Here is a 16,393-nt window from a genome sequence, read left to right on the forward strand (position 1 = left end):
CTCCAACAAGAATAGTGGGGATGTTGATCATCATCCCGTCGATGCGCACTACCCGAGGCATTGAGTTTTGGAGTTCCCTACCCAGGCGTAGGGTAAATGAACATTCTTCTTCCACAAGAGATTGGTATGGAATCCACATCTCATACAGAAGCTTTCAACGGTAACATCATTGCCTTAGATTCTCCAAGTGCAGAGCTTTTTGGAGAAGAACCCCAACCAGAATCTTGAGTTTAACATCCTTGAACTCGAACCCTACCCATAATTAACCCACTTGCTCATTTTTAGAGTCATTTGCTCCATGTTGTGCAGGGGAGCTTTGCTCATTAATACCCGTCGAAAGATTTCATAACTAATAATACTGGTCAAATTAATCTAATCGTCAAATTTATTATTTTTATCGTCTAACCCATGAATCAATGGCACACAAAAAGACAAGTGGCCTGGCAAGGGAGGGGAGTTCTTCGCAGAGCCGAAAAAGACAAGTGCTCGATCTTTTTGTGGGGTAATCCCTCAGGTCCAAAAAGATTAAAATACAAGAGGGATGGCACTTCCAATCACTTTAGTGAGTTGGAAAGGCCAATTGCTCGACACATTCCAAAAGACGCACTCTCAAAAACAACCTTAATAACACAGGATTTCTAATGGCATATACTCTGACATTTTTATTAAAATAATTGTCTATATATGTCATATATTTAAATTTAAGTGTTTATTTTATATTTTATATTTAATTGTCTCTATGTATTTTATATTAACTATTTTTTTTGGAGAGGAAACCCTGACAACGTAATAATAATAGCTTTTTCATTATATTATTTTTTCAAAATTATAATTAATTATAAATTTTCAGAAAAATTAATTATATTTAAGTTGTTCATTAACTTTTGGGTTTACAATGAATGGGTACAGTATTCAAATTCCAATAATAATAAAACTGTCCATTGCGTGTTTTTGTCAAAAACACCCATTTATAAAAGTGAAGTGCCAAATAATTTTAGTTTACTCTGTGGCCGTCTATTATAGTGCGACAGGAAGTTTTAGGTTTTTCTGATCCAGGTGGCAGTGGCGCTATGTGCTTTTATCTGAGAGATTTTTTTTCTTAATAATAAACATGAAAATACAATATAATTTAATTCTGGACTTTTTATTCATTTAATATCAATCATTTAAACGAAAAAAACAAATCTTAAAAAACTTCATACAGCAACTTCCAAATTATTTAAATATATCTTTTGGAACACCTTTAAAATTATTCAAATATATCTTTGTTATATATATAATTAAAATATTTTCGTCATATATATAATTAAAATCTTAAGAAAATGGGCAACTTGGAATAAGAAATTTAGATTATAATAATAATGTTGACTTATAAATTTAATCACAAACAGCCAGATATTTAATTTTGAATTTATGAATTTTTTCAATATAAAATAACGGATTGTTTATCTTTGCATGGTTTTGGAGGTCTTTAACTCTATAGAAATTTAAATTCACCTGAGTTGTAATTAATAAACCAAATCCTTCATATTCTTGTTTTATTTAAAATATTAATTAGTGAAGTGAAAAATTCCAAACCTACATTATACAAGGATTTATGATTACCATGTAATATATGTTCTACAATTAATATATAATAATTTAACCATATGAAAAGTTATAAATCCCATTTCACTACCTTAAATTGAGGTTTATGATTATTATGTAGCATACTTTAAATGTAGGTACCTTAAATTAGGGTTTATGATTACCCTGTAACATATTTTGTACAATTAATGTATAACAATTTAACTATAAGAAAAGTCATAAATCCAAGACTACCACTTTTGGATTGCAAAATCTTAAATTTGTATTGTTTTAATCGTAATTTTAATACTAGAAATGGATTAGGCATCATCAAAAGTTCCTAGTGCATCTCAAATTCTACTATAATAATTTTTTAATAATTCCGACTAGATTTAAAAAAGCCAATATTTTCTCAGAAAAAAGGTTCGCTCTAAAATGTCTACAATTAGAGATTATATTAAAATTGTAAAGTTTTTACATTAGAAAGTATATTCCAGCATTGTAAGTGCCCATTTAGGTCTTGTTTATGGGCCTTGTGCTCTTTTTCCTTTCAAATTTTGTTGGGTTTGATGACCTACATAGTAATGAGTGGCTGCTTGTTGTTGGGTTATATTTGATGCTTCCTGCATAGTTTATGTCAACTATCACCATGTTTGCATGTGTGAAATACATTATTATTATTAGTAGATAATATTAAACATTTTGTAAAATAATTTGTCTACGATGCATAGTTTATGTCAACTGTCAGCATGTTCGCATGTGTGAAATTTATGTGATTCCACCATGAAGTCTCTGATGTAATGCTCACCCTACCTCCCGTCCATTAACACCGAGTTTATTAATGCATGCATCGAGTGTTGCCTTATTTGCTGAGATGTCACTTAAAGAAATGTCATATCGACAATCACACAAGACCAAGCATCTAGCTTTGAAGGAAGGACTAACTGCCATGTATATTTTACTGCTGTTTTGTATTTATCATGCTCACAAAGCTTTTCAATTTTTATTTTTTCAAAATTAATGTGGTCTAAAAGGTAATTTTGGTGAAGTATAATATATTTATGATAAAATTTGATATTAAAATTTGATAAATGTTTTTTTAATAGAAATAGGTATCTTAGAAATTTTAGAATTGTAATTTTTTTTTTCTAAGTAATACTAATTCTATTAATAAAAACAGTAAAATACAATGAGGGTCTGGCCTCTTCGGTGCTGAAACAAAGTTATATCATGTTTAGACATTGAGGATTGAAACAAGATTGCCCACCTAGGGTAACCCTGTTCGAGTAAACCAATAAAAAGGTGTTGCCCACATAGGGGTCCCAGCTCAAAAACCAATAGAGACGTTCATGGAGTTTTACCAAAATTGACAACATATTTTGACAAAACATTAAAAAGGCCCCTTGGAGTAGGAGTGGGGAATCGAAACCTGGCGTCATGGAAATCTAGCTGCAAGGACCCACTAGGTGTTGTTTGGTGGAGGCTTTTCCACAATGAAACATCTATACTCATCCCAATCTTCCACAACTGCTTGTGTGCCACCAGGGATGCCCTCGACTGCTTGTGTGTCACCCGAACTACCCTCAATTGCATGCCTGCTTCCAGGGATGTCCTTACCATGTTGAGCACTGTCATGGCTATCTTTGTGTCTGGGAAAACTAGAGCTGCTCTCCAAGTGCTTCTGTCTGCTGATGACTCACTTCTCCTGTGTCGTCTTCTGCTTGCAGATATCCTCCTCCTTCTGAACTATGTCATGAGTCTATACATCATGCTCATCCTGTGGGCAGATTTCTTCACTGAATGCCACTATGACAGTGGCAATGATATCATGGCAGTTCATGGTGTTGTGAAAGCGGAATTGGGTGAAGTGGTGTGACTGTTGAGGGGACGCAGGGGGGTTGGTCATCTGAGATGAATCATTAACTCTCTGAGCACTAAAGGCTTGGGCCTGACTTCTTCTGCTGTGGGTGGCCTGATATCTGCCAGAGAATTGGCCTCTAGATGAAGCTAATGAAGGGGAGGACGACGGGGTTGTCGGCTCAGGAGGTGGCGGCGAGGGAGGGCAGATAGTTCTGCCGCTACTGCCTCACCTACTATGCATCCTGTGTTGAAGACGCGGCATGGTTCTACGGGTGGGATGGAGCTGATTGGTGTGGGCTAAGATGATAAGAGTATTAGTAGTGAACCCTGAGGGTGAGATAGAGTCTACATGGGAGTTAATAGAGCTATTCAGGCGAGAAACGGTGGCATCCTAAAAAAAATTCAAAGCACAGTGAGCATTTTGGGAGAAATGGAAACCATCCCCCATATCAATATAGCTGAGGAGCCAGCAGTGCCTTCCTGTTGTCGTGCGAGAGCTCGGCTCCACAACATCAGGGGGGTAGGAGCAATTTAGTGGGGAAGGGGTGAATGTATGCAGGCTTGTAGAAGCCACGGCCTTAAGCTTGCAGATAACGTGTTGACCTGTGCACTGGAGTAAGGGCGCCTGCAGGTGGCGACGGTTCGCCATAAATTACCTTGGATGGGAACACAGGTGGCCATGTGGCTTAGCCGCCTGCTGTCCCCCTGTCTAATCCTTATTAAATTCATATTAATCACCCGCATCCAGGGAATTTTAGAATTTTAATTTAATGATCAATAATTATCTGGTGGATGAGAAATTTTTTTGTCAACAAAAGAAATGGCATCTGGAGTAGTTCTTGGGCATCTTGTTCTGGATTGGACCATGTCCTCTAGACACTTTTGGTGGATGACATATATATAATTTCCATAGAATATTCTTGGTGGTATACATAATTCATACGTCGAAATTTATTTTCAAAGTAGTTATGTGTCTTCAATTGAAAGAAACATTAAATAAAAATGTGTCATATGAAAATGACTTAGAATCTTTTATGCATGTGGTATTGATAAGCCATGGTATTGGCCCATGATATTGTAACAAAGCTTATTTAGAGATTAACAATCTCCATTTCATAGTGGAGGCTTTTGTGAGAAGAGAAATTTTGTTTTAGCATTTATAGATTACTCACTCAAGTTCTTATGGTCATGAGAAGATGTTTCGAATCATCATTGGGAGAGAAGTATGAATTATGATATATCGATGAGAAATAAATAGGTGAAATATGCAATGAGAAAAGTCTTTGGTTATATATATATATATATATATATATATATATATATATATATATATATATATATATATATATATATATAACTTAAATGTTAATCTTTTTTACCAATAATAATAATAATTTAGTTAGTTCTTATAATTCTTTTAATTTTAGATACTTCAAATGAAGTAAATGTTTTGATGTTTGTTATGTACTGTCTGCATTTGTTAGCCATTTTTATTTTATATTGTTGTACTAGTTTATATTTATATATATATATATATATATATATATATATATATATATATATATATATATATATATATATATTACTTTTTATAATTAATAATAATTTAAAATAAAGTTACAATTTAGTTAAATCTTATGATTATTTTCAATCATTGTGTTGTTGCTGCTACAACATCCTCCAAAATTTCACTACATTTAATCTTTGGATCCTACCAAACCATCACATGAGGTGTCTCTTTAGTCGTCAAGTCTCGTTTCGTGTCATACTGGATGTTTCAATTGTTCTTTATCATTCCTAAGTTTCATCACATTTTTTATAACATTTTAGTGCGCTTCATGGTTATAACATCTTTGTTTGTTGTAAACAACATTTTTGGTCGCAATTGCACACACTTTGTTCATTGTACTTGCAGAGTGTTTCTAAACTAGAATTTTGATGTGTATTTATCATTGTTCAATCATGTCTAAGTTTTATCGATGAGTTGGTATGTGTCACACTTGATTTCATGTCTAGACTCATTGTGTTCTCCCCTTGTTCTATCTTCCAAAATTAGACAATTTCGGTTGCACAAGTTAACCCATTAAGGCTAGGAGCACAAAAATTCACTCATAAGCCTTGATTGATAATTCTTCCTTGTTTAGAAGTGCACCTTGCACCCTCCAAGTGTAGATAATATTGTGATAGAATTGCCACTGCTCAAAAAAAATTTAATCTAAATCACGAGAAACAATTCTACTCTATTGATCTGCGAAATCCAGTTCATAATTTAGAACAAGAATATGAGTCATGTAATAAGAAATAACACACATGAAAAATAGTTTTTGTAGGGGAATACAAATGGGAAAAACGACTCAAGTTTCTTTGTATTAATCAGATGAATAAAGGTGCCATACAATTGCTTGCTTACACTAAGCAAAACCTATAACTAAATAACTCATCTCTGTGCTCAACGAGAAGCCCTGACCAAGACATAGTCAGTCTCTACATTTTCTTGAGCCCATATTCCATTGCACAATTCCTAAAGTATTGCCCTTATTTTTTAGTAAATTCCTCCAATTGATTGTGCAATTTCTAAGGCTTGATCATTTGACTGTATGCAACATCTATACACTCAAACTTGTTTACAATTGCTTATTACACTTCCTTGGAATTTCCACCATAACTAGGACCTCGATTTATCTGCATGCACTAGTTATTTTAGGTTGATTCATTAATTAACTAAATTATCATTGAGTTATGTTTTTTTCCGACTACACAATTAACCTTCCACTAGTTCCGCCAACTGTTAGAACTAGTTTAATTAAACACAACTGGATATAACTGAACTGGATTACTAAAATTTAGCAATCACACATGATTAATTGAACTCCAGGTCCTATAAATTTAATTTAATGAGCTAACTGAGTGACAAGAGCCATGTTACGTGAGTTAAATTCATCCAAGTCGTTTTTTCATGTGTAAATTTGAATTTTCTCAATTTTACCAGGGTAAATTAAAATTGAGACTTTCTTGCCAAACTTCTCGCCACTCCCTCTCATGAAGAAAGGGATCATCAAACACACCTATCTTGCATTTTTCGAACTCAAAATTTCCTCTTAACAAATCCTTTGTCAAGATGTTAACATTTTGTTCCACTATCAGCATGTATTATACAAACATTATCTGCCTCTACACATAGTATCGTAAATGATGATACAGATATCCTTATGGTTGGATTGATCATGAAATATCAAATTCTTAGAGATATTAATGCAATTTTGATTATCGCAATAGGTCACACTTGGATCCATCATTTAACCAAACATTCCAACAACTATATTTCTCACCCATATCACCTCACATTCTTATTGACTTGCAACCATGTATTATGCTTCTTACTAGATGAGTACCATAGATCTTTACTTCCTATTGTATTAGGAAATTGGTGCAGACCCAAAATTGAAAATCCCACCTAATGTACTCTTTCGGTTGGATGGAATCCTTGCCTAATATGCATCTTTAATCCAAAAAACTTCACTCCCTTTGTCTGTCTATACGATATCCATATTGGGCAGTGCCTGTATGGTACTGTAAAATATGCTTAGCTACTTTCCAATATGATTTGGTCATTATAACCATAGATTGGCTTAGGTGGTTTACTGCGTAACACATATATGCTCTTGTTTTCATAGGATACATTAGTGAACCCACTAACTACTAGTAAGTGGTAGCAACCACCTCTCCACCTAAAGTGGAAGTCTCCCTCCTCCAATTGATCACTACAGGTGTTGCCATGGGCTTACAAGTCTCCATGTAGAAACTCTGCAGTATCTCGTTGGCATACTTGCCTTGATACACAAACAATTCCCCATTGCCTTTCCATAATTCTAGCCCAAAGAAGTAGTGCATGACCATGTCTTTCATCTCAAATTCCATGACGAGATCCTCCTTGCAAGAGTTGATCAACTGCTCAGCACCTGCTACTATTAAATCATAAAAATATAAAACAATGATAAGAAATTTAAATTCTACCAAAATATGATAGTGGTTCACATATTCTTCACTTTTGGTGATGCCTAAACTAGTGAGATAATTGTCGATCCTGGTGTACCAAGCACGAGGTTCAGGTTTGACACAGTACAATTCTTGCTTGAGTCTGCACACATGACACTCTATATCAAATGTCTCAAGGTATTCCGGTTCCTCTATGTGCACGTCCTCCTCAATAACACCATTGATAAATGTCTTTTTTACATCCATCTGGTGGATTTTCCACCCCATTTGTGCGGCTAATTCAAGCATTGATCTAATGGATGAATACCTTGGTATAGGAGAAAAGGTTTCCTCATAGTCAATTCCCTCGACTTGAGAGAATCCTTTGGCCACAAATATGACCTTATACTTCTCTATGCTTCCACATTCTACATTCTTAAGTTTGAAGATCTATCTTGAAACAACAACTAATTTATCTGTTGGTCTTGGGACCACTTTCCAAAAAAAAATCTTCATGACGGATTTGTATTCCTCCGCCATTACATCAACCCAACTATTTGGTCAATTGCTTCCTCAAAAGAGGATGGCTTGGTCTATACGAGCTCAGTGATTAGAAATATGTATCTAGTGCTCCTCTCAGGTGACCTCCTTTGCCTGTGTATCTTTGAAGGAGCTCCCACATTCTCCCTCACATCTTGTACAAGTCTATCAACTTCCCTGGTTCTTTTTCTCCCTTCTCTAGATTGTTCTGCTTGAGAGGCTATCTCCTCTCTGCTCTTGTATTTGTGGCTACTCCATAACTTCTTGAGACTCCTCCTTTGGAGCTAAAATCTCCTCTTCTGGTGGGATCTAAAGCACCCTCTCAAGAGGAAACTACATTTATTTCTCCTCATCAAACTTTACATCCCTTTGCATAATTTTCATTTTGAGGGAAGGTAAGTACATGTGGTAATTGTGTGGAGTTTCAGTGTAACCTAGAAAAACTGCCAACTCTGTTGTTAGGTCAACATTCTTCCTCAAATATTTACATAGATGCAAGTAAACAGAGTCTCCAAAATTTTTGAAGTGAGACACATCATAATTTTTCCCCAAGAAAGCCTCCTACGGTATAATCATACCAAGAATTCAATGAGGACTCTAGTTCTACACGTATATTGTTTGGCTACATGCCTCTGCCCATAAATGCATTGGTAAGCCTTAGTCATGTAAAATAGCTCTCACAACTCCCACAATTCTCTTGTTCTTTCCCTCAACTACGTCATTATGCTATGGGTTGTGGGGTGTTATGATCTCTCTTCAAATTCCTATTTTCACATAGAAATCCTTGAAGTAATTTGAAACCTACTCATCTCCATTTTCACTCCTGATATCATTTACCTTCTTATTTGTCTCTTTATTAACTTGTGCCTTGAATTCTACAAGCTTTGAAAATGTTTCATCCTTCTTCCGCATGAAGAAGATCCAACACTTCCTTGACAAATCATCAATAAAAATAACAAAATACTTATGTATGGTAGTGGAGGATGTCGAGAAAGGACCAAAAACATGAGAGTGGACTCTTTCCAAGACTGCATGTGCTTGGTATTCTCGATCATGGAACATAGATTTCTTCATTGACATCGCAGACTCTACACTTTCTCTTCCTTAGTGCTTAATGTCATGAAATCTTCTACATCCAACTTGTATAAGTTCTTCACACGAACCTTAATCTGCTTCACCTGTCTACTGGCTATATGTCTCATTAATTATTTCCCTTTGCTAAAGGTCACATGATAACCATGGTATTTGAAAATTGCTACAGCGATGAGCCTATTCTTTAAGCCTAGAAAAAACATGACATCTTTGAGGCGAAGAGGGGATCCTGATTTTCTCTTAGAAGTTACTGTACCAATCCTCGTAGCACTGTACCTTTCATCATCCTCAAGATCAATATGCATCTGGAGATATTTCTCCTCCAAGTCACTGAAAAAATTTCTACACCCTATCATGTGGAATGAGGCACCGGAATCCATGTACCACACACTTCTCATCATATAATTTTCCATGCATGTGATAAGGGTGAATTATAGCTCAAACTGTGAAGCCAATGCCTCATGTATTGCTCCTAAGTTCTTAGAATACTTTTTTTATGGACACTTTGTAGCATAGATTTAGAAATCTTGAAAATTGAATTATTTTACTTTGGAAAAGTCTTTCCTCTTGCCCCCTTGGCTAGATTTTTGTTTGGTTTGAGATTTCTTTCTTTTGCCCTTCTTTCCCTTTCCAGCCGATGCAAAATTCTCTTCATCCTCTCCCTCGGATGAGGTTCCATCTCTGGTATTCCTCCTGATATCTTCTTGTACCAAATTGGACTACAAGTGTTCCCAATTCAGTAATTTATCGCTCCCATTCACCGAGTGTTGGTGTCTATGCCAGCTTTTGGGAAGGCTTAGAAGAGCTAGTGATCATGTATCAAGGTTTAGCTCAAAAATTAAAGTGCCCAAAAATTATTGAAATTGGCGTCAATTTGAAGTGCTAAGAGTTATGAATCTAGTGATGTCCATTTCACCTCAATATGGCATTGTATGCTCAAGTTATTACTTTCTGATCGTTTCACCTAACAACTAAAATATGAGAAGGGTTGTTGATTGGGAAGCTAACTGGGCTACCATGCTTCTGACATCATAAGGCCATTGTGCAGGTACAAACCAATGAGGTTATGCCAAATAGCAGCCTCATATTCGTCAAATTAATCATGTTTTGATTGGGTCATGTTTTTTGTGGTGAACCAATTAGGGTTTGCCATGTGACCAAACCAGAGTCCTCCATGTGACACCCCATGGTTGGACAAAATTTTTCTAATGCTCAGATAGGCTGGGTTGGATTTGAGCACATTACCTCTGTTCACCAAGACAAGTGCCTTACCACTATTCCCTCACTATGTTTCTTAACACCATATGTCTCTGATGCTATTTGAAGTTTAACTTGGCATAATTTTAGAGGAGGGGTCGGGATGTCAGTTCTAACCCGTGGTCACCACACTGCCATACAACCAAGCAATAAAGGAGGGGAGCTCAAGACCTTAGCCCTATTCCTAGTCATAGGTCTTCAACACATGTTCAACAACGAGAGTTGAGTATGACCATTGGAAGAGAAGGGGCTAGGTATAGCCCTAGGCTCTGGTTGCATAAGCATGCACAAGAACATGGTGCAGACACTCGGTGGAGGGAGCTTTGTAAGGGGACTAGCCCTAAGCCATATGGCCTCCAATGTGACGATGGTGGATCGACGCGAGGGGATTCAGCAGAAAATCTAGGTCATTGGCCTGACCCTCAGCTGTATGAGGGTTAATATGAATATGACCCAGGAGTTAAGGGGCTAAGGCTGTCAGGGATGGGTGGTTATCCCCAACCCCCACCTAGATGGTCCACGTGGAAAAAATTTCCACATTTAAGGGTTATTGGGAAATTTATGTATCCAACAAATTGCATCTTTGGCGGGTGAATTTGTCTCCTCCATAATCGAAAACAAGGGGGATTTCTCGGGGACTTAGATTGTTGATCTGATTTGTAGGATAGATAATAGAAAAACTACATGAAGAGCTTGTAGGGCTAGATATTTGTTATTTTATGGCCTTTTGGAGCTCAAGAAGAGTCTACTTAGGGGTTTTTGGACATTCTGGATCCAACGGTGACCTCTATTTGTTTTTTTGAGCACATATAAAGGAATATATTTTAAGTTGAAGTCCATGGGTGTATGGATCAATCAACGTGTTGGAGCCATTCTTGAAGGGGTTTTCTTACCTTCAAAATTTTACTATAGTACTTTTTACTTGTAGGGTTCCCCTCATTTATACTTTTCTCACTATGTCTTGCTGAGAAAAGTTTTCTATTTTCCCTTCAATGACTAATGGAAGTGCTTATATTCTCATGTATGCTCATTTTCAGATGGAGTAAATGGTGTTTGTAGGAGACATCTTGTGTTGTTGATGTTTTCATGATGAACTGTAGGTTTTCATGATGTTTATAAGAGAGTTTTTTGCAAGATAATATTTCCATGAAGGGGAAATAGCCACATGTTTTATTAGAAAACTTTTATGTACTCCTCTTCCACTGAATATATAGAGCGGTATAGCTATGTTGGTAGGCCTAAAGATGTAGCCCAGAAGGGGTGAACTCTGTCACTAAATCCTTTGTTGGGTGAACCCCATCACCGAATCCTTTGTTCTACTGTGCATGAATTCTTGTATGATTTATGTGATGTTGTGCTACGTATGCTTAAGTTTACATGTGAAATCTAACTCATAACTTTAGGAGACCTTTTGGAAAACCTGTTTTGTGTTAAGACCCATTTTTCCTTGGAAAGCGTCAGAGAATGATCCGTATTTTTTAGGAAGAGGAAATTGACCTCCTCCTTTATTTTCAAATAAATTGGTATTAGAGCCTCATTTGACTGAGTTGTAAGAATGGGAAAGAAGAGTATCCAAGATCTAGTCTAGGAGATGAATTTGGATGTTTGTATGGAGAAGATTGAGTTGAGAATAATGTTAAAAATGTCTGAATAGGGGAAGAGAGTTATGTGCCTTTAGTTGTAGCATGAGTTTGAGGAACAAGTTGCTAAAAGTTCCACTCCTATGACAAAAGACACCTCCAAAATGAAACCAATATGTGGGCATGGTTCACACAGTAGTTATGGAGCATATGAGGAAAATGATGCATGTGCATTTTACAAGCATCTCCAAGATTCTCACCATATTCTAGTTGGTAAAAGTGGGTGGCTAGAGTTATATGCAACGCCATCATCATCATCATAAGTTGAAAAAATCAATGGTAAGTTCAAGGAGGTAATAAGATTTTCAAGTACAATTCCTTCTATTTATGTTCATAACACCTCTTTTTCAACATTTGAGAAACATACCAAAGGCATTGGTATGAAGATTCTTTATAAAATAGGTTATGAAGGAGGAGCCCTCAGAATCAATGGCCAAGGGATCACCAATCCCATCATGGTACAAAAAAGACAAAAGTATACAGAATTGTGATATGGTCAAAGGGAGTTTGGAGAATTCTCTAAATGGTTTGAGGCACAACAATCATATGATGATGATATGTCACACCAAAATGGTGGTGAAAATGTTAATTTGTCTCTCAAGGGTGATTAATTCTTGATGGGACCATCCATGTCATCATCCACCACACATCATCAAAGTTACATCCCAATGGACGAGCATAAATCTCATGGGTGTTTTCCAAATGATGTTAATTTTGACTATTTGTAGAATATGTGTCCTTGTACTTTCTGTGATGCATTTGACTAATGTGTGGCTGCTTGTGAGTAATGCATGGTAATGGTTAAAAGGATGGATCAAATTCTAGGCATTAAGAATGATGAATCTCTTTCACGTGAGAGGAATTCCTTATTAGCAAGCAAGATAAACTTCTTTTGTACCCATTGCAAGAGCCATGGGCATGGAAATGAACGATGTTGGAAATAACATTCAAATCATTGTTCTAAGAAGGGAAAACAAATTGTGCAACCTAATGCAAAGGAATCAATAGGTGGCAAAGAGGAATCACATCAATCCTGAAGAAAACTTGAAGGAAAATTTGGTGAAAAAGGAGAACCCATAAGCCTATGAGATGCAGTGATTGGGTAGACTATTTGTAAAGTTTCTTGTTAAATTTTTAATTACTTCTTGTTGTTTACCTATTTGGGTACTTTGGTAAAGTGAACAATAATAGTCATTATGTGCAACAAGTGTGTTTCATTAACGTTATGTTATCAGCTTCCTTATAAGTCAATATCTGTAAGGACTTTTGGAATGTAAAAGTTGTCATCCAAGTTTGTCTGAAAGTTTGTCATGTACTCATTGATGCAAGTATTCAAGATGAAATTTGTTGTCAATAGAATATTTGTTTAAGGTTGTACAAGAAGACTTTGTTTTTGTAGGCAAAACCAATTATATCATTGAAATTTTGTTGCAGTGTACTTTTGCATACGAGATCAATTTGAGAAGGTAAAATAAGCTTATATTGCTTCTGATTTCCGAGATGGAGCCAAGTTTGTATTCGACAATTGAAATTCAAGCTGAAGTTGATTTGAGCCATGCAAAGATGACATTAAAGGGCATATAGAGATTCCACACATTAGTCTTTTTGTTCCTACATTAATTATAAGAATCTTTGGCTCGATTCTTAATGGGACAGTAGGTCTTCGCGAAGAAGATAGGTGAAGTGCCTCCATTGGAGCTTGAAAGGCACCAATTGAAAAGATAACATATGGATTGAATTTTTGGGTAATTTTGAGTTTTAAAGTTATTTTTTTTACTAGGAGAAGTAAAATTTTGGAGTAAAAGAGTTCCTAGTGGAGAGTTATGATCAAGTGATCAAAATATAGATAAAAATGAACATGCCCAGAAAGTATTGAAAACAAAATCAAATTAAATTTCTTGTCATTCTGAACAAACGATGTTCGTTTCACCTCAATCGAACACCATATTCTCAAATTATTATCTTCTAATCATTTGGCCCAACAACTAAAAAATGAGTAAAGTTGTTGAGTGGGCAGCTGATTGGGCTACCGTACTGCTCACATCATCAGACCAGTGTGAAGTTATATACCAATAAGGTTCTACCAAGTGGAAACCTTGTATTGGTCAAATATATTGTGTTTTGATTGGGTCGTGTTTTTCGTGTTGGGTTGATTATGGTGTGACACGTGGCCCAACTAAAGGTCGTCACGTGGCACCCCATAGTTGGTTAAAATTTGGTTAATGCTCAAACAGATTGGGTAGGATTCGAACACAGGGTCTCCATCGACCAAGATAAGCACCTGACCATTATGCCTTCATAGTGATTCTTAACATGCTATGTCTTCGACACTATTTGAAGTTTAACTTAGCGTAGTTTTTGAGAAGGGGCTCACAGCACCACCATACAACTAGACGCAAAAGGATGGGAGCTCAAGACGTTAACCCCACTCCTGGTGATAGGTCTTTCGTACATGACCACTGGTGGGAAAGAATTATGAGCGCTAGCGGAGAAGGGGCTTAGGATAGCCCTCGGCTTCGGTTGGATAAGCCTACATAGGATTGTGCTGAAGGTGCTTGACAAAGGGAGCTCCAAAAGGGGACGAACTGTTAGGCCCATATACTACTAGTGTAACCCCTTATTGTTATTATTACAACCCACTTATTATATTGATGTACCCATGTAGTTCCCATATTGTTATTATTGTGCCCCATAGAAGCCCACTATTGTTATTATTGTGCCCTTACATTATTATTGTTATTCCGGCTCTGATTATGTTATGACCCCTTAGACTCCTATATGTAGAAAGGAGGTCTTTTCATTTGTATCATCCAAGAATTGTTCATTTGTGTAATGTAAAGGAGGTTGCCCCCTCAAAGAGACTGAATTCTAAGACGTTGATCTCTCTTTTCTATATTTTTGTGAGCTGGTTTCATAACATTTGGAATCAAAGCTTTGGATTCTAGGGTTTCACTACTCCAAATAGGTCATCGTGGCATTTTCGCTATAACTTTTTTCTGCAACGTTTGAAAAGCTAAAAAAAACCCATTTGAGAAGAAATTGCGCTGAATCCTGGGTCCGAATTTCAGAGGTTTTTGCGATATATTTTTAGAGATATGATCTGAGGAAGTTGGTCTTTTTACAGAATCTTGAATTACATTCCAAACAGGTGACCTGGGGAAAATCGTTATAACTTTCTCTCTGAGTATCGGATTGAAATTTCATCAGAAGGTACAAAAAGAGGATGGATTGTAGTTTCTTTTCTATATTTTTTAGAGCCAAAGGTCGAAACAGTGACTCGTGGCACGTCATAAAATTTCGCTCTACTGAACTAGTCTATAATCAGGTCATCTTGGGAGATTGTGCATAACTCTTCCTTGGAGAATCCAATTTGGATCAGACTGGTGGCATTGGAAAGAGATTCAGAACTGGATGATCCGAAATTGCAGAGATACATCAGATTCAATATCAAGCTTTTACAAAGTGAAAAAAGGTGTGTAGTTTTTTTTAATTTTTTGCATAAGCTTGGTTTGAAAAATTAGTTTGAATTGGTAATTGATGCCCCAAGGAAAGAAAATAAAAACACCTAGTAAGCAACATGAAAGCTCTAGCATGACTAATGAAGAAGAGGAAGAAATGCAACATCATATTTCAAAATTACGAGACCAAGTGAAACAAGTGTCACTTGCACAAAAGGAAACAGAATCTAAGATGGATGGTCTAAGGAAAGATGTAGAAGATAAGATGGATGGTTTAAAGAAAGGTGTAGAAATTAAGATGGATTGTTTAGATAAAGGCGTAGAAGCTAAGATGGATGGCATGGAAGCTAATATAAATGGCATGGACGCTAAAATTGATGGCATGGATGATAAGATGGAAGAATTGAAGATAAATATGAATAAGTTGCTATAAGAAATGGTCACTAATGGTGAAAGGGTAGTAAAGGAAACTCATGATGAGAATAAAAGAAATGTTAATCATGATTCCATAGACTCTAATGTTGGATCGAAGACCCACCATATTCCAAAAATCGATATGAGGAAGTTTGATGGCAAGGATCCCGCAACATGGATATTACAGATGGAGTAATTTTTCGATCTCAATAATGTGCAAAACACACAAAAGGTACTTATTGCAACTTTATATTTGGAACAAATTAGTTTGTATGGTATCAATGGCTTTGCTCTCATAAACAAATTATCACTTGGGCAATTTTTATGGAAGAATTGACAACACATTATGAGGATACAAAAAGCAACACTTTTTTTAGCCAATTGATAAGTCTCAAACAAAAGGGTTCAATAATGGAGCACATTGAGGAGTTCCAAAAATTGAACATAAGGGTAAAAAATATTCCAGAGGAGCATAGGGTTGATGTGCTCATAGGGACTTTAAAGGATAATATCCAACATGATGTTCGCCTTTGGGAACTTGATTCATTAGAGAAGGCATTCAGGTTAGCAAGAAAAATGGAAAGCAAAATT

This window comes from Pinus tabuliformis, chromosome 2_2 (genome assembly GCF_031772625.1).
Source record: "Pinus tabuliformis cultivar Carrire ecotype Pingquan chromosome 2_2, CPIR1, whole genome shotgun sequence".
Lineage (NCBI taxonomy): Eukaryota > Viridiplantae > Streptophyta > Pinopsida > Pinales > Pinaceae > Pinus > Pinus tabuliformis.